The sequence below is a fragment of the Triticum dicoccoides genome, chromosome 2B (genome assembly GCF_002162155.2).
Source record: "Triticum dicoccoides isolate Atlit2015 ecotype Zavitan chromosome 2B, WEW_v2.0, whole genome shotgun sequence".
NCBI lineage: Eukaryota > Viridiplantae > Streptophyta > Magnoliopsida > Poales > Poaceae > Triticum > Triticum dicoccoides.
In genome coordinates, this window is record NC_041383.1 from 796683948 (window position 1) to 796689657 (window position 5710).

The 5710-nt window shown below is 50.8% G+C and overlaps 1 pseudogene; it reads left to right on the plus strand.

Moving 5' to 3' along the window:
- Positions 1 to 551: 551 nt before the first annotated feature.
- On the plus strand, positions 552 to 690 carry LOC119266278 (annotated as a pseudogene).
- Positions 691 to 5710: the final 5020 nt, after the last annotated feature.

The window sequence follows — 5710 nt, forward strand, 5'->3', positions numbered from 1 at the left end:
AAAGCATACGCTTCCAATCTTCTTTTCTTTCATGGTAATCAGAGCCTACCTCGAACTCATCCATGGCAAGCTCCTCCGTGAACTCCTTCCCCTCGTCGCCGTTTGCACACATCGCAACGGAGAAACTCACGAGAGGGAACGAGCCGCTATGGCGCGCCACCGTGCTCTCGGCCATCCGGGGAGCGCGGATGGCGTCGTTCCTCGACGTCGAGGAGGAGGTGCCGCCCATGACCATTGAGGTCACCGGCGCCGATGGGAAGACCAAGTCCCAGGGCCCCAACCTGGAGTTCGGCATGTGGTATGCGTGCGATCAGCAGGTATTCTCGTACCTACTGACCACGCTGCCGCACGAGATGGCCGTCCAAGTGGCGACTTGCCACACCGCACCGGAGCTGTGGAATACCGTGCAGGGGATGCTGACATCGCAAACCCGAGCACAAACCGTCAACGTCAGGATCGCCCTCGCCAATCTTCAGAAGGGAAACTCCACGATCACTGAGTACGTTGGTAAGGTTAGAACTCTCTGTGATGAACTTGTTGCTTCAGGGAAGAAGGTGGATGAAGAGGACGTGGTGTCCCACATCCTAGCTGGACTAGATGAGGAGTTCGACCCTGTGGTGTCAGCCATGTGCTCTCGGGTCGAGCCAGTCAAGGTCCCGGAGTTGTATTCGCAGCTCCTGAGCTTCGAAACCCGCATGAATCTTCGTGGCGGGTCCTCCCAGTCGTCTGCAAACGCAGTCGGATGTGGGCGCTCCAACAACAGAAACAGCGGCGGCGGCAGTGGTGACCGCGGCCGCGGCAGGCAAGGCGGCGGCGGCGGTGACCATGGCCGCGGCAACTTCTCCAAGCCATCCAACCGTGGCGGCGGCAGCGGTGGGGGTGGGAACTACAACAACAATCCCACCACCAAGCTGACATGCCAGATCTGCGGCAAGGTGGGTCATCCAGCGTGGAAGTGCTGGAAGCGCTATGACTCCGCCTACCAGGGAGGAGAAGAGCGCTCGGCGAATATGACTGCACCGCAGTATGGGGTGGACACCAACTGGTACATGGATAGTGGTGCCACTGACCACATCACCGGCGATTTGGAGAAGCTCACCGTCCGGGAGAGGTACACCGGCAACGACCAAATCCATGCAGCCAATGGGTCAGGTATGTCTATTGATCACATTGGTCACACAACTATTTCAACCCCAGATCGTAATCTATATCTCAACAATGTTCTTCATGTTCCGGAGGCCACAAAAATTCTAATCTCAGCAAGCAAACTTGCCCTTGATAATGACACCTTTGTTGAAATTCACCCTCATTTTTTTCTTGTCAAGGATCTGGAAACAAGGAGGGTTCTACTTCGAGGCAGGGGTAGGAGAGGCCTCTATCCTGTCAAGCACGTCGGGACAAACGTCAAGAAGCAAGTGCTCACTACTAGGGAAAACCTTATACACAGAATTTTAGCAGTAGCGTGGGTCAAAAAAGCATGCTGGTGCTAAGTAGCAGCAGCGCGCCTGCAGAAACCGCGCTGCAGATAACTTCGTAGCAGTAGCGCGTCTTGCTGCATACACGTTACTACTAAAATTCTCACGGCTTAGCCGATATGGTACACATAGCAGTAGCGATCTGTATGGAACAGCGCTACTGCTACTTTATTTGTAGCAGCGCATTTTGCCCTAAACTCGCTACTACTAAAGGATATAAAATTACATGAAAAGCAAATAGAAAGGTAATTGAAAATGAAAGAAATAGAAGAAGGTGAAAGGGAAAAAATAAAATGTGAAGAAAAATAAATGAAAAAGGGGGAAAGGAGAAAGTAGTAGCGGTAGCGCGTATACCAGAACGCGCTGTAGCTAATGTAGCAGTAGCGCGCTTTCCGGAACGCGCTACTGCTACTTCTGACTTAACCACCGCGTTCGTACTTCCCCATGGCTACTTCCCCCCAAATCGAACTCCTCCGCTCTCGCTGTCGCCGTCGCCCGTCGGTCGCCGCGTGCTCTCCCCACACCCTCTACGCCGCCCCCGACCCCGGATTCAACGCCGCCCCCGCCCCCGACCTCAACGCCGCCCCGGACGCCGCCCCCGGCCCCGACCTCGACGCCGCCCTCCGTCGTGCGCCCGAGCCCCAAGCCCGACCTCGACGCCGCCTGCCCCTCTCTCGCTGCAGGCACCCGAGGTGAGCACGTCTGCTCCTCCCCCTCCCCTACCTCTGCCTAGATAGGGTTCTTCAAATTTTAGTTGCATCAAATTAGTTAGGGTTCATCTATGGGTGGAAATGAATTGGATACAGATGCGGGTGGGATTTTTTCTTATGTGATGTTTTCTTAGATGATGAATAAACACTAGTGTAATGCATAATAAAACGAGTAAAATTTGACCTTCTTCTATTTAGTTAGTAAGAACTAGTTAGTAAGAACTAGGTACTAGTTAGGTGATTTTTTAGTTAAAGCGATTTTTCCCGCCTCGACGTGGACGATGCCTATCCCGCATCCTCGTCGTCGAGTCGGCGGAGGACAACACCTGCTTGACCAGATCGGCCATGTCCGGGACTGGGCTCCGCCGGGGTGGTACTGGGAGGCGCTACCTATCGGGGGGCACGGGTTGGTGAGGAGCCAGCCTGTCGTTGACCCGAACCTTCTTTCGTGACGGTCGCGTGGGCCAGTGACAATCCAGAGGCTCGAGGACTCCGCGGAGGTGGTGCGTCACCGTGTCAGTGAGGAGGACGCGCACGTCCGTCGCTACTTGTTTGCGTTGGAGCACAGACCGTTCTCCAATACCTGGCAGGTTCTCCGGGGATCTCACTGGAGCTATGATCCCGTGATGGTGCCTTCTCTGTGGGTGTCCACCGCCCGCGCCGATACCCGTCGTGTGCTAGAGTTTTAGTTGTATTAGTGATGTTATATGTATGACACTATTCGTGATGTACTAGTGATAATATTCGACGATGTACTGACGCATGAGATGATTTACTTTTGCTTATTGAATGCATGCTAATTTGAGTCCTATAAGATATTTTGAAATGTATATCTTGTGTTGCTCAATATCCAAGTGGCCGGTCATGTTTGCAGGTTACACCTTCGAGTGGCCTATGTTTTGCCGGAGTGTTGATTCATTTCCGTTCCGGCAAATTTCAGGCGCTCGATATGTCCTATTTTAGTAAAGGTCATGCCGGATTTTTCCGTGAATTTTGGCATCACTTGTGCCAGAATATGTAGGAAATATCGAGTGCCCCGGATTTGTGTGTTGAGTATCTTGGTAGTTGTCTTTGATCGATTTTCAATTAATGTTTTAACTATGAACATAGGAAATGTGTGACGACGAAAAGGATTTCGGTATTTGCAAATACTGCGAAGACGAGTGCGGCCTGTGCGATGGAATCTTCCTAGATGATGATAGGCGCTTCAGCATCAAGTTGGACGAGAACTTCGAAGTGGATACAGTAAGTCACAACGACAAGTCTTTTTTTTCGTAATTAAGCATGACATCTGATTCATTTGCTTCAACTTATATTTTTTTTACTATTCTACTAGCGTATCCCCTGCCATGCAAGAGTTTTTGTATTGGATAAGATAGGTTTCAGTCATAGTATGGAGGAAAAAAAAGTTTACTTGAAGACCGAGCATGGTTATATTTTCCATGCAAAGTTATACAATTCAGACGACTACACCTATTTTGGATGCAAAACATGGCGAGCACTATGCAAGACTTGCATTTGAGCCTGATATGGTTATCACCTTTGATATTTGTCCGGAAGATGATATGTAAGGTAATACCGACATCTGGGTCGATGTGCAGACGCCTCCAGTGATATTGTTTATTCAAAAATAGTTGACAACTAATTTGTATTGTCAGCTTATTTCGGTGCAAGCAAACATGTCCAGCGCTTGGTAGACAGGACCGTATACTGTCCTGGGGCTGAACTCAACTGCGAGGAGCTCAGTCATTATGTTTCATGGCTTGAGGATCTTGATACTGTCAAGACAAATTTTCTTCCTGCATTTAGAAATGTTAGTACTGAAAATGTGCGACCAATAGTGTTCGTAACGAACTATGGTCACATCTATTTAGGAAGGATGGTAAGATTTTTACTATTTGTCATTAGTGCATCTTTTCCATACATTATTTTTGAAGCTAAACTTCATTGCTAAGTATGTTACCGTACGATGTTCTTCAACAGGGACTCCCGATGAATGTTGTGCCTTATGGGATCGAGACAAAAGGTACCATGAGTATTATCAGCTTACGGCCAAGATATCCTACAGATTACTTTAGTGCATTCAAGATTAGCGACGGATGCTTAATAGTGCAAGACTGGACCAAATACGTGATGGGGGAGCGCAGAGAAGTACTAGGGGGCAGAAAATAGATGCGCTACCCACGATTAGGAGACAGGTTCATCTGCATGCTCCAGTTTGATCGAGGAGGAGAGCTATACATGTTTTATGTTATTTTACCTAAGAGAGAGTAGCAGGAGTGATTAGCTAGCTAGAAATCAAGATGGCAGTTTTCCCCGTGGAGGCGGGTACCCGCGGGGATATACCCGCTAAGAACCGGGGACGGGGGACAAATTGCCTCCATGGGGATTGCTTGGCGGGTACCCGATAGCATAACGGGGCGGGGATGGGGGACAAATTCGCCCCGTGGAGCCTCCATGGATACCCGCCAACGACTGACATGTGGGACCTCCTTCCAAATAGCAGGCCAACCTAGCAGCAGCCAGCCATTCAACCACGGCCCAAGACGAGCCCAACACACTTGGCCTAACCTAACTAACATGCACGGACACACCCAGGAGCCCAACACACGCGACCCTCCTCTCGCTCGCTCCTCTTCCTCACAGCGCAGCCGCCTCCCTCTTGTTCCTCTCCCGGTTCTCACTTCCCAGATCGAGCCCGGCCTTGACCGTCAGACCACCACCAGCGGCGGCCGGCAGTTGGCGGCGCATCCTTCCCGTCTGGCCCCATGGCCCTCACCTACTTCTCCTCCTCGCCTCCTCCTCCAGTTCTCCTCCTGTCCTCCACCTCAAGGCCGCAACAGTGAAGGGCGCGATTCGGCGACGACGGCGACGGGCCTCGACAGCGACGGTTAAGAGGAGGTGGCGTCTTTGCGTTGAGATCAACTGGGCAAGGAGAAGACGCCGGCGCGTTGCACTCCCCGTGGAGTCCCCGCCGGGGGACGGGTACCCGCCATTGTCGGGGATGGGGGGCGTTTCCCCCCCCCCCCTGCGAAGCTTCTCGGGGCTAGCGGGGCCGGGGACTGGCGGGGATCGGGGCGGTGATGGTGGAGTGCCCCCCGGAGATACCCGTCCCCGTTGCCATTTTGAGCTAGAAATGAGTTTGAGGATGATGATGTGCTACACTATTACTATGATGATAAAATAGCTAGTGTTGGTGGTAATGACTATGATGATTATTATTAGCTAGTGTTAGTGCTGATTAAATAAATACTGTTGGTGGTAATGACTATGATGATGATTAAATAGCTTGTGCTGGCGGATTAGATTCAAGTGGAGGCAACATGTGGTGCACATCAAAAGTACTACTAGTCCAAACTAGATCAAGTTTGGATTAGTACTATACTTTTGACATGCACCACATATTGCCTCCACTTGAACCTAATCCACCTTCATTTGACACACTGTTATGGACATAATGATGTAAACCTCATAACAGCTGGTATTGTACCAATATTTGTACGATGGCGCATAAATACACTAAAA